The sequence below is a fragment of the Natator depressus genome, chromosome 9, assembly GCF_965152275.1.
Source record: "Natator depressus isolate rNatDep1 chromosome 9, rNatDep2.hap1, whole genome shotgun sequence".
In the NCBI taxonomy this organism is placed as follows: Eukaryota; Metazoa; Chordata; order Testudines; family Cheloniidae; genus Natator; species Natator depressus.
Window position 1 is genome coordinate 69534750 of NC_134242.1, and position 13912 is coordinate 69548661.

The window sequence follows — 13912 nt, forward strand, 5'->3', positions numbered from 1 at the left end:
ATTAACATGCAGGCCACATCCTGAGCATTGCAATTCCCCTTGACTCTGATGGAAGTGCTTTGAACCTCTCTGGACTTAGCCCAAAAATAATACTTGACACTGATGGTATGTTTTTTAATTGAATATGAGTACATCGAATATGAATATTGTGTAACTAATTCATTAAGCCTCAACTCCCCCAGCTCCCTCAATTTCTTTCTGCCACCTTCAACCTTATAGTCCCTCCATCCATCCATCCTTCCGTCCTATCCACTTCCCAATTCTTTTCTTCCATCTTAATATTCCCCCATTTCCACCTCCTTTTCCTATTAGCCTATTATCTCCTACTTTCCCTTCACCCTGTAATAGCCCCCAGAATATATTTAAAACTAGAACAGAAAAATATGGACTTAGCTGCCCTTCACGCAGATCACTCTGCTTCGGTGTTGTATTCCTTACCCTCCCGTCTTTTGCCTGTTTTGTCTATTTCGACTGGAAGCTCCTTAGGGCAGGAGTTTGCATCCCTCTCTCTGTTTGTTCTGCACCCAGTTCAATGGGGCTACAATCCTCACTGGGGCTTTTGGGCACTACTTAGTAGAAATAATAAAATCGTCATGAATAATAATGACATCACCACCTTGACGAGACCAGCAAGGTTATACCCATTTTACAAATGAATTAACTGCATCACAGAGAAGATAAAGCCCAATTTTTTGTACCTGGCCACTGGTTTGCAGGGTTTAAGATGAAGCAGGCTGAGCCTGATTTTTTTAAGTGCTGAGGCACCCATAACTTCAAATGAAATGAAAAAGACTGTGGGTGCTCAAGAGTTTATCATCCAGCTCAAGGTATCTCAAGGTACGCCAAATCATCAGCCTCCTCTGAAGACTTGCCAAAAGCTACGCAGTAACTTATGATTATGTATTGAAATAGCAAGTAGTGACCCCAGCCAGGATCAGGGTCCCAGTCTCCTAGGTGCTGAACAAACATATATGGCTGATTGGGATTTTACAAGTAAGGGGAAGCACATAGTTATGCTGTCCCCCCAGGGAAGATCATAGACCAAATTGTGACTCAGAAAATCACAACTGAATCAGAGTCCACTTAAATTTATACAAGCACAAAGCAAAGTCATTAGAAATGCAGTTCTCATTGAAGCCAGGAGTTTATGCATTCAGGTTCTGCCCCCTTTTCTACTTTTGCAATAGAACACAAGGAGGAAAATAAGATCTAAAGCTAAGCAAGTTTTCCAAGAAGCTATGTTAGTCCACAAGACCAAAGAACAAAGTCATGCTACTTCCTAAGTTCATGTGGCTTTAAGTGTCCTGAATATGCCACGAGCATGCTGAAAGCAAAACATTACTAACAAGCTCTCCAGATCATCCTCCTTCTCATGTCCTCCTCCTCCTCTGCCTATCTCACCCTTTGTCCTCCACTTCCTTTTTGTTAATTCATTAGAAGTTTTCCATGTCACATCTACCTACTCCAGTCTCTTCTAGATTCTAAAAATGTTTCTTTAGTTAGCCAGATGAGCCCTCACAAATAGTGCGTTAATTTAGATTCCACATGTGCGCCAACATTCATGCACATACCCATTTATTTAGCATAAAATTCATATGTTTCATCTTTCCTTAAAAAAAGTGTTCTCATAAATGTCCTTTGCCTGTAGGTTTGTTATGTTTACCAGCAGCCACTAAATTCATGCGCTGTTCATAAATGTAACAGATTTTTTTGGACAGCTGTTGATCTGGGCATAAACACATTCATTCTAATGGCTACATTAGTTCTACATGTTTATTTGGTGGGTTGTTTTTTAAACTTTTATTCCATCTAATTATCCCTGGCATTCGCCCATTGAATAATGAGTTTCTTGTGTAGAGAGTCACCTTTACCTCTGTTTGTATTAAGTTTGCACACAATCAACTGGTGTGTGTGTTGTCATAGAAAATGTATGAAGTGATAGATTTTCTGTCTATCATGAACAGATATGGAACTTGTGTAAACTCATTCACAGAGAATGCACCCATTGCGAATCCACAGCTGATCGCCTGGGAGTCAAAATGACTGTGTTCCCTATTTCTCAGTTAGTATTCCACAAACCACTTAGGTGAATTTCAAAATAATTCTTTGGGTGTGAATTCAAGCCCATACATACATAATTAAAGAACATGCAGGAAACAGAACCAATATTTTACCAAGGTGCAGAAATCACCCTGACCCTGCTCACACGCTTACATAAAGTGAGGTGATGTGGGACAGAGCAGGAGACTGGCAACTAGGGCATTTAGCTAGTCCCCATACTACCACAAACTGTATTATAAGTTCTTCAGGGCAAGGACTGTGTCTTGCTATGGACAAGACTGTGGCTTGCCCAATGTGTCCTCAAAAAGGAGTAAGGGGAATAAGGTACCTGCTTAATTGCATACATGAGCTAGCCTCATCATAGGTGACAACAGTTTCTACATGGAGTGAGCAGGGAAATGAGTGAAGATGGATGATGGACATTTGTTTGGGTGTTGGTGGAGTCTTGCTTCCTATTTTCCCCTCCCTCCCCACCAACATATACTATCCAGCACAGTTGAGCCAGCATGGAGGGGGAAGTAATTGCACCAGATAAAGAATGACACAAAGGACTTCCCCCAGAGCAAGATGGGAGGGAAGAGAAGGATTCCTATTGGAGTGAGTTTGAGGACTAGCCTTCCAAATGTAAATACAGTGTAAGGCTACAACCTGTAGTGGAGTAACCAAAGAGCCTGTGAAGTCTATAATGCAATCTCTGTAATATACCAACTATATTACTCTCTTTATTAGAATATTGTCTGCAGAAGGGGAATTGTGACTATCTTGCTACATAGCTAAATTGCACAAAAGGAAATCTCATCATGAGATCATTTTGATTGATGTACCAGAAAAAGCAAGAGAAGTGTAATTTTTTAGTTTGTTCTGTTTTTTTGTGGTTTTTTTGAGATGCCAACTTTTTGTCCAGATTTGAGATGGGAAAAGAATTTTGCACTCTAAATTTTTTATAGAATGGCCTAGGTTTAGTTGGTTTCAGACTCCACTACAAAGAACAATTAAAAAAATATTTCAAGTGAAAGTATAATTAAATCAATAACTAGAAGTTATATTAAAAGTATGAGATTCCGTCTTTCTTTTGTTTACTTTGGGTACTCTAGCATAATTTGTTTTAAGATTGGTGTAATTTTCTCTGAATCATGGTAGATACTGAGAATCCAGATTCTTTTTGTTTTGATCTATTCACCATGGACACAAGCTGAGCTTGTTTTCTGCCAATGGTCTTCAGACATTTTCTGTTACAGACGTTAATGTATTGAGCCTCATGGCACCAATGTGAGGTTAGAGGAACTATAGTATATCATTCTTACAGATGGGAAACTGTCGGTGTTCATGAAATGAAACCACACTGTACTTTGTTGTTCACCCCTAAGATAAGGTTTCCCAATGCAATAACAGTTGTTTAATTACAGCCGCCAAAATCCATCCAAAGGGAACTGAGAATCATTTACTTTTTCTGCTCTTGCTCAAAAATGCATAACAATTTGGGACAAGGGAAAGTTTTGGTTAGTGGTTAGAGATCATGATGGGGGATCCATAAAACCTCAGTACTGCCCAGATGTAATATCTATCTCTGATTTAACCTCTATGTGTAGCTCTTTGAGTTTCTTTGACTGATATGCATTGCTATGACTCATCACAATAAATTAACATAACAGCACATGACTGATGGAACAGAATGTGACACATCAAAACAACAATATCTGAGGCCAAGGAATTTGGTAGGACTCCATTTTTAATACTGCTGCAAAAAAAGCTGTTAATTTTTCCCCCCTCAAAGGCTCGCTATACTGAAGGAATTTTAGTCCTTTATATCAAATTCCAAATAGTTTTCAGAGATGAGCCTGAATCAAACCCTGGATCTAAAGAAATTACTATTTATATAAACAGGCAGAACATAATCCAAAAGAATTAGGATCTGAATGCAATTTTTTCCAAATTTCAATGTTCTGATTTAGCTCATAATACAAATTGGTTTGACATATGACCTGGATCCAGGGTTCACTTTCAGGATTTCAGTTCAAGCCTCTCTTTATGAACAAAGTAAAGACAGAAAATTAGTGTCTGTGGGTAAAATCCTGGCAAAACTCCCATTGACTTCAATAGGACTAGGATTTTGCCCCATACTTACCTCTGGTATTTTGACTTCTGGTTTTCATCTGGGGTCAGAAGTGGAAGTATTAGCTTCATAATATTATTAATAATTTGTGTTGTGGTCACACCTAGGAGTGGCAGTCATGGACCAGGACTCCATTGTTCTAGGCATTGTACAAACACAAACCAAAAAAGATGTCCCTGCTGAGAAAGTTCACAGTCTAAGTAATATCCCACAAGACTCGTTTGCAAACTCAGTAACCTTTGAGTTGAACTTTCAAGATCACAGTGTCTGGTCTCCTTTAAAATATTTCTTAATTTGTCATAATTTTCTTATCTGAATGTTAACACAGTAGTTTTCTGTCCTATTTTTGGTGTTTCTTTTGAAATGTGTCACAGTGGAGAGTTATGTCACTACACACTTGTTCACAGCAGCTTCAGAACTATATAGGGCCCAAATGTGCAGGTCTGAATTTAGCACTGTTGGGTAATGAGTTTAGATAACTCATTGATGTTAACCTCAAGTAATTACTGAAAAACTGAATGGCAGTGCCTATTTTGGCTGAAAAATGTCAGGTCTGTTAACTATAACTGGTCTAATCAATGTATAAATTATGCAATCATTTTTGTTGATGGGGTCCCTCAACTGAACAAAGGACTGGGGCCAGTAATGACAACAGTAATTTCCTTCTTTAAATAAAAGCAGATGGAAGGGATGAGAATAGCAGGAGTCTGACTGGATCCTTGCGGTAATAAGGGAGGAGATAAACTGATGAAAGTGACACTTTCTCCCAACCATTGCTTGCAATTCCTCTTGAAATACACAAGGCTGCTTTGAAGACGTGTGTATAAATCTGTAGCAGGAAGCTAAGCCAAACCTGGAAGTGCAGGTTGGGAGGGTTTCAGACAGAGAGAGGGTAGAGTAGCTTTAGGACCATTGCTTTCCTTATTTCAATACATTTCTTGATCAGTGTTAAGGGAAAGTAGCCCTCCGTGATTCTTTGCCATTACAACCCAACATGGACTGCTGTTGCTAACTCGGGATCCAGAATAGAGGACAGCAGACTCCTGTTCCATCTTCCTGAAATTGTGCATGCCATATCCCCAAATTTTAGCTTAGCTTGTGGGAGAGAATGCTTGATTTCTTCCTAGAAAAGAAATATACTGAAGGTAGGAGAAAGGAGATGAGAACATAAAAGGAAGAAGAGGGAACTGAGAATATGTAAATGTAAGGAGAAGAAGAAGGAGGGAACATTAGGGAAAAGACCAAAGGGAGACCCTCCTCTCTCCTTTATGTCACCTCCATGGGCTAGAACGTCTAGTGCAAAACAGTTTTACATTGTACCGCAGGCAATTTTTGGCCATAGACCCAGTGTACTCAGTCCCAGTACGACCGTCCTAGTCCAAAAGGATCCTCCATGGTTATTGACCTGCTATAGAGAATCCTGTTCCAGCATCACTACCACTCCCTAAATTTAAAAAAAAAACCCAATTTGGAGTTCTTCTAGTGCTCTTTAGTAGCAATTAACTAACAAACCCTATTCCCAGAGTGACCCTATTTGTGATGCAGGTACACAGAGAAGAAAGCAGCCATATTAGCTCCTGCACCACTAGAAACAATGCAAAATGGAGAACAGAATGAAGAGGAAAGTTCATTTTATTTCCAAGCTCTTCAGAGGGTGAAAAAAAAATAAGAAAAAAAACCTGACTGTTTTATAAAGTTGTATTTTATTTAAACACCTTGACTTTGGGCAGATTTCTGCTTGCAAAGCTGCCTTCCACATCCCAAACCTGGTGCAAAATTTATGTGGTGAACTGTTCTTTCTTTCGTCAGTGGGGATTTAATTGAATTTAGAGAGGTAATCTTTAAAAATAAAAGCCAGAATTAATCTGTCTCCCTAGTCCCTGTCATTTATATATTTATCATGCTCTTATGCAGACACCCATTGACTTCAGAGGGCTTTGGATAAGAGCCTCAGAGCCAAATCCAATCCTCATTAGTTAATGAAAAGTCAATGGGCATGGAATAACATAAGGGTTTACTCCTGTGGATTGAGCTGCAAGATTGGACCCTTGGCATATTTGGCAGAATACATACATGGGTGTCCATATTGGTCGCACACTGGGAAATATATACGTGCATACCTACATAAATATTATACATGCACTCCATTCCAGTAACAGCCTGAGCCTGGTCAAAAGATCAGGTTCAAAAGCACACAGTAGTCTGTGTGTTAAACGTTAGCTTTGGAGGAATCAGGTACTTTCCAAAACAATGAATAGAGCAAAAATATGCATTTTTTGAGTGTCTCGTTTCTACTGTAATTTAAAAGCTTTTCTGTATCAAATGGGTAAATCAGGAGCATGTTTCTTGAATGTAGATGGGATGCAACATATTAGTAACCTTCCCAGATATGCAGTTAGTGTGATGTCAAAGTGTTTTTACATATTTCCAGGCTAACTCAGACACAAATGCAGAGATTTGCATTCAGAGCAGTCCTAGGGGTTTATGACATTCCCTAGGGGCTTTCACAGCTATAAACCGATGACTAGATTATACTCATCCATGTAGGTTGTTATTTTATTTGTGAGAGAACAGAGACAATATTTGCAATTTCAGATAATCTCCTCAAGCACAACTCAAAAGAAATTCAATATAAATAGAAATATTCTTCATTGAAAAAAATATTTCAGACCATTATGACTGAGAGAACTTTGGAGAGTAGAAAGTGCTTATTCAAGATATGGGAGGAAGATGTGCCATTTTGTTGTATGTACCATACTTCTGAATTAAGTGAAATGCATATGTAATGCCACCTTTCCATGTGTGGTGGCATGGCATTGGTGACTGTAATATTTTTCACATATGTTTATCATGAATCAGGATTCTGTTGCAGATTATCCAATAAGGCACTGTTATTTTTGCACAAACATTATTTTGCTCCATATTATGTTTTTCCTCCCTTCATTGAAATTTTGATAAGGGTGGCAGAGACACAGACATTCTAGAAAAATATATGGAAAGAAGGACAAGATCAATTGTAGATGGAAATTCCATATGAGGACACCATCTAATCGATGCTCACCCAGATCATATTGAGCATATATAGGTAGATCTGATAGATAAAAAGATAAACTCTAAATAATCACCTCCTCTGTACATGCTTCCTCAACTCCCCACACAGACTGTCTTGAGTTACCACCATCATTCTAGGCAAAACAAAACAAAAACCTAAACAAAACAAAACACCCCATCCAACAACTCAGAGTCCACTAATAATATAAATTCATAAGTTTATACATTCAAATGGCAGAAGGATTGAACAGAGAACATTGCCCAGTAATTCTTTTATTAAGCCCATAACTTCTTCTGAGTTATAATGTATCTTGTAGGGAGATATACTGTCTTGATTTAAATATAAACACATATAAATACATAAATATTTCACTCCTGCCTCTGGATGGTCATGAAAATTGTTTAATATCTATATTTCCAGAAATGCCTAGCTGTTGGAGAAAAGTGGTGGAGGAGTATTTGGGTGGATTCATTTATTTAAGATCTCTAATATGTTTTTAAAACCAAAATAAGTGTTAGGAAAAGATCATTTAAATACTAGTAGTAATTAACGTTATATAGTTTGTAAAACAAATACCACTTAACTCTTAGGATTTGAGCTGTTCAAGAAATTTCTGATTAAATGTTTTTGTTGTAAAATGTCAGTTCATTGAAACAAACTATTTGTGGGGAAAGGTCAGTTTCAATAAATCTCCTGATTCAATTTTTTTTAAATGCTTCAGAACTGGACAAAGTTCTATTTTGTATGCAGTACAGTTGTAGTCGTGTCGGTCCCAGGATATTAGAGAAACAAGGTGGGTGAGGTAATATCTTTTATTGGGTCAACTTCTGTTGGTGAGAGAGACAAGCTTTTGAGCCACACAGGGTATGTCAACACTGCAATGTAACTCCGGGCTTGCCCGGGCTCCAAACTAATCCCTGATTGCATCTACACTGCAATTGCACTAACCCAGGGATCAGACCCAGGCTCCTAGGACTCTGCAGGACTGGAGGGTCGGAGCTAGAGTCAATAGGGGTTTGAGCCCGATTGCTCTGCAGTGTAGCTGCAGCCCCACTTGACTCAGGTCTTGGGAGTCATCTGGAAATATCCCACAAATCCATGGGACAACTTCCTTGTCCTCTCTATCCCAAAAATCTGCAATCAACTTTATTGAAAATGGAAGCCCACCCCTCCCCACCCCCCGGGGCAAACAGCATTAACCCATTCTGTACTGATCACTCATCTACAAGAATGCTATCAGAGAGCTTCCTGGGTTTGCAATGGAGAGTGAACTGATCAGGACTTTTGCAAAGCAAGCTGCTTTGCTGGTAATGTGCAGGGAGGACACCTGTTTTCCCACAGTGCACCACAGTCTTATGGCCAAAGCTTCCATATTTCAGGGGTGGTGCAGGCGGTGCTATGGACTCTGGGATATGGTTACTTTGACTTGGGTCTGTGCACTGCAGTGTGGATGCCACAGCCCTAGGTTTGAGCACAAGTTAGAAAAGTCTTAATGTAGGGTTTAAATACAATGTAGATGCTAAAGCTCAGGGTTTCTTAGCATGGGTCAGCTGACTTGAGTCCTGCTAACCCTGAGCTCACAATGCAGTATAGACATACTGAGAGTTCTTCTTGAGGTCTGGGGGAAGATACTCAGAGTGTCACAGCTGAAAGCAAGGTGGAACAGATTGTTTAGCATAAGAAGTTAGCATACATTCTTAGGGAAAGTTCAAGGTAGAATGGCCCATTAACACCTCTGCCTTTAGCTGTGATGCTCAAAGTACCTTTCCCAGACCTGAAGAGAGCTTTGTGTGGCTTGAAAGGTTCTCTCACCAAAAGAAATTGGGCCAATAAAAGAAATGATCTCACCCACCTTGTCTCTCTAATGTTCTATTTTGACATTTTTAAATGGAAAGTTATATTTTCTGTTCAAAATGACTTTTCATTTCTAAATTTTAAATGTATAAAAGGATAAAACTGTTTAAAGGTCAAAATCAGAATGAAACATTTAAATCAACCTGATCTGAATTTTTTTAGGATTATCAGTTTGCAAAAAAATTTGAGATTTTGACTTTTTGCCCTGATTCACGGCAGGAGAAAGATTTGAATCTGGAAAACTGTGACAAGCCAGGGAACCCATTTTCTGCCTAGCTGTTCTTATTATAGACCACCAACTGCTTTTTGCAGAAACTACAGCCCTAAAGCAAACACATACTACTTAAGAAAAAACAAAACATACACATCCTTTAAATATTTCAGAAAGGCTGCTAGATTTCCTTTCTTTACGAGAATCATTATCCTCTGCTACAACATTTATATTGTCAGAAATGTGTACAGTAAATCATAGTCTTTATCCACAGAGGATAAGGAAAGGGAAAGTGGATGTGTGTTTTAGACAAGGTGAAATATGTCTGTCTTTGCACTTAGTTTTGCATTTTTTATGTGTATTCTGGTTACATCACATAAGAGCATTTGCATATTATCCATATGTCTCATCTTATTAAAGATGATATGACCTGACACTGTGCTAAAGCAGAAATGCAAAAGTCAATATATTTGCTTCAAATATCTTATTTTCTATTTACCAATACAATGAGCTCTTAGGCTTTTCTTCTGGATTAGGTTACTCCTGTTTTCATTCCCATCCTCACCTCCCTGCTTTGATCATCTTTTCCTAACCAGTAATACATTTTATATATATAAAATCATATCAGATTAGACCAGGGATCTGTCTAATCCACTTTTTTATTTGTGACAGTAATCAATATCAGATACTTTAAAAGAAGGTACAAAATCCCCTGAAGTGGATTATGGAATAAACTGCCCAAAAGGGAAGTTTCTTCCTGACCCCTGTTGGTGATTGGATTATGCCCTGAAGCATGAGGGTTGACTTCCCTTCCAAACTCTTGTTTTAAAAAAAAATCTCACTAATGTATCTCTTAGGGTACATCTACATGGGCATAAATGGCCATGGCTGGCCAGGCTCAACTGACTGAGACTCATGGGGCTCAGGCTTTGGGGCTAAAAATTGCTGTGTAGACAATGTGGCTGGAGCCCAAGCTCTTGGACCCTCCATCTTTGCAGGGTCCCAGAGCCAAACATCTACACAGCCCCACAGCCTGAGCCCCATGAGCCTGAGTCAGCTGACATGGGCCAGCTGTGGGTTTTTTATCCCCATGTAGACATAGCCCTAGAGAGTCAAGACAGGTGAGGTAATATATTTTATTGGACCAACTAGCTTTTCGTAAGGTCTGGGAAAGGTACTCAGAATGTCACAGCTAATACAAGGTGGAACAGATCGTTTAGCATAAGTAGCAACACGTATTCTAAGAGACCATTCAAGATGAAGTGGTCCGTCAACACCTCCGCACTCATAGGACAAAAAAGGGGGTTAGTGGGTTACAGATTGTTGTAATAAGCCATAAATCCCATGTCTTTATTATGAGTATGATTTTTAGTATCTAAAAGTTATGAATTTAAGCTCCCAGGTTTGTCTTTTGAAGGCATTGTGTAGATTTCCTTTGATGATGAGGACTGAGATGTCAGATATGGAGTTTTTCTTTTGTGAAAAGTGTTCACCCATAGGTGTTATGGTGTTTTTGTATTTTATCATTTTTCTGTGTGAGTTCATTTGAGAGTATAGTGACTGTCCCACATAGTTGTTATTGGGGCATTCAGTGCACTGGATGAGGTACACCACATGTTGTAATAGACATATGTAGAACCCATGGATCTTGAAAGGTGTATTGGAGGAGGGTATTGATCACCGTAGTTGTGGAGATATGTTTGCACGTTTTGCATCTGATTTTCTGGCAGAGTCAAGTGCAGCTTTGAGTTGGTGTGTCCTGTTCTGTGGGAAGTTAGCTTCTGATAAGCTTGGTGAAGTTGGGCAGTTGTTTGAAGACCAGAAGAGGGGGTTCAGAAAAGATTTCTTTCAGGATGTGGTTCCCACTGAGTATGGGCTGTAGTTTAATGATACTGTCACGCTGTCTGGAATGGCTCACAACCTCAGGGTAGACTGTCAAAAATGTGGGAGGAAGTTAGGAAGAAAAAAGAAGACTTGAAATTGATCAAGTAACTTACAAATAAGGATCCGGAGCAGATTTACTTCGTAGGTTCCCCCAACACAAGCCAGTGAAATGCAGCCTCCTGAATCATACTGCAGAATATCCTCCATAAACAGAGACTCAACACCACACAGTATTCTTGATCCCTAATTTTTAAGGGAGCCAAAGTCAGCATGCACAACATCAAGTTGCATAGGGTAGTTAAATGAAAATTAAAAGGAAGCAAGCTGCATGGAAATTTTTCAAAAACACCATAATAGAGGCTCAAACTATATGTATAACCTCAAATTAAAAAAAATAAGAGGAACAAAAAAAAGTCACTGTGGCTAAACACCGGAGTAAACGAGGTGGTTAGAGACAAAAAGACATCTTTTAAAAATTGGAAGTTAAATCCTACTGAAGGAAACAGAAAGGAACATAAATTCTGACAAGTCAAGTGTAAAAGTAGTATTAGGCGGGCCAAAAAAGAATTTGAAGAGCAACTAGTAAAAGACAAAAACTAGCAGCATTTTTTTTTAAAGTACATCAGAAGCAAGAAGCCTGCCAAACAAACAGTCAGTGGGACAATGGGACTACAAAGTGCTAAAGGAGCACTCAAGGAAGACAAGGTCATTGCGCAGATGCTAAGGCTAGGGCTACCCCAGAGAGTTTACAGTGGCACATTTGCACCGATGCAGGCGCACCGCTGTAAGCTGTCTAGTGCAGCTGCTCTCCTGTCGAATAATTAATCCGCTCCCAACAAGTGATGTCAGCTGTGTCAGTAGGAAAAGTTCTTCCACCGACATAGCGCTGTCCACACCGGTGCTTAGGTGAGTGTAACTTATGTCACTCAGAAGGATGGCTTATTCACACCCCTCAGTGATATAATTTATACCAACAAGTGGTAGTGTCGACATAGGCTAAGTGAATACTTGCTGAGGATATAAGGGAGAGTCCCATTCCTGAGCCATTCTTTTTAGGTGATGAACTGAAGAACTGTCCCAGATTGAGTCGTCAACAGAAGATTTTGGAACAAACTGATAAAATAAACAGTAATAAGTCACCAGGACCAGATGGTATTCACCCAAGAGTTCTCAAGAGACTCAAATACAAAATTGCGGAACAGCTATCTATGGTATGTAACCTATTGCTTGAATCAGCTTCTGTACCAAATGACTGGAGGATAGCTAATATCAGTGTTCCCTCTAATTTTTTCAGTCCATGTGCAGAATGAATGCTATGTGCACCATAGCGAGGTAATGTGCAGATGTGTGCCACCAGTAGAAACAAAAAACCTGGATATAATATATGTTTTTTAAAAGTTACTGTAGGGATTATTACTCCAGCCAGGACAGGTTAGGCATTTGAGAACTCACTATTTAAAGAATTAAATTTAAGCGTAAGAGAAAAATAAAAATTATGAAATGCATAGACCAGTCAAAAAACTGAAACATTTTGAAAGAAGTATCAAGTAACAACAACAACACAAGTATGTGTTGGGAGGTGAGTGTGAAAGACTCTGTGTGTGTGAGAGAGAGAGAGAGAGAGACAGACATGCTGCCCCTTTAAGTACACTGCCCTTTTAAGTAGATTGGCACTTAGCAGTCTAAAGCCTGCTTGTTCAGACATAGCAACAGCTGCCAGCAATCTCCCTCCGTCCTGAGCCCCGTCGTGTCCCCCTTCCCCCACTCTGTGGAGATGGGGTACAGTGGCAGTGGGACACCCTGACATCAGCACCTCCCCTTCCTGCACCGCTTTGCACAGCAAGCGGGAGGCTCCCGGGAGCAGCTGGCCAGGGGCTCCAAGGCAGAGAACAGGAGCAGTGCAGGAGGAGGGACACCTGCAGTGAGGGGCACTTGATAGCCTGCTAGGTGGCCACCTAGCCGCACAGTTAGGGGAAGCTTAGGCTAATATAAAATGATTTTTCTTTTAAAGGCTCAAGAGGCAAACTTGGCAATTATAGGCTGGTAAGTCTAACTTCAGTACCAGGTAAATTGGTTGAAACTATAGTAAAGAACAGAACTACCAGACTCATAGATGAACACAATATGTTGGGGAAGAGTCAGAATGGCATTTGAAAAGGGAAATTATCCCTTACCAATCTATTAGAATTCTTTGGGGGAGAGGTCAACAAACGTGTGGACAAGGGTGATCCAGTGGAGATAGAATACTTGGATATAGTGTAATTTGACAAGGTTCCTCATCACAGCTTCTTAAGCAAAATAAGGAGTCATGGGATAAGAGGAAAAGTCCTCTCATGGGTCAGTAACTGTTTAAAAGATAGGAAACAAAGAATAGGAATACATGGTTAAGTTTCATAGTGGAGGGGGTAAATAATAGTCTCCAAGGATTTGTATTGGGACTAGTGCTATTTAACAAATTCATAAATGATCTGGAAAAAGGGGTGATCAGTGAGGTGGTGAAGTTTCCAGACAATACTAAATTACGCACGATAGCTAAGTCCAAAGCTGACTGTGAAGAGTGACAAAGGGATCTCACAAAACTGGGTGACTGGGCAAGAAAATAGCAGATGAAATTCAATGTTGATAAATGCAAAGTAATACACACTGGAAAATATCATCCCAATCATACATACAAAGTGATGGAGGCTAAATTAGCTGTTGCCACTCAAGAAAGAGATTGTGGAGTCATTGTGGATAG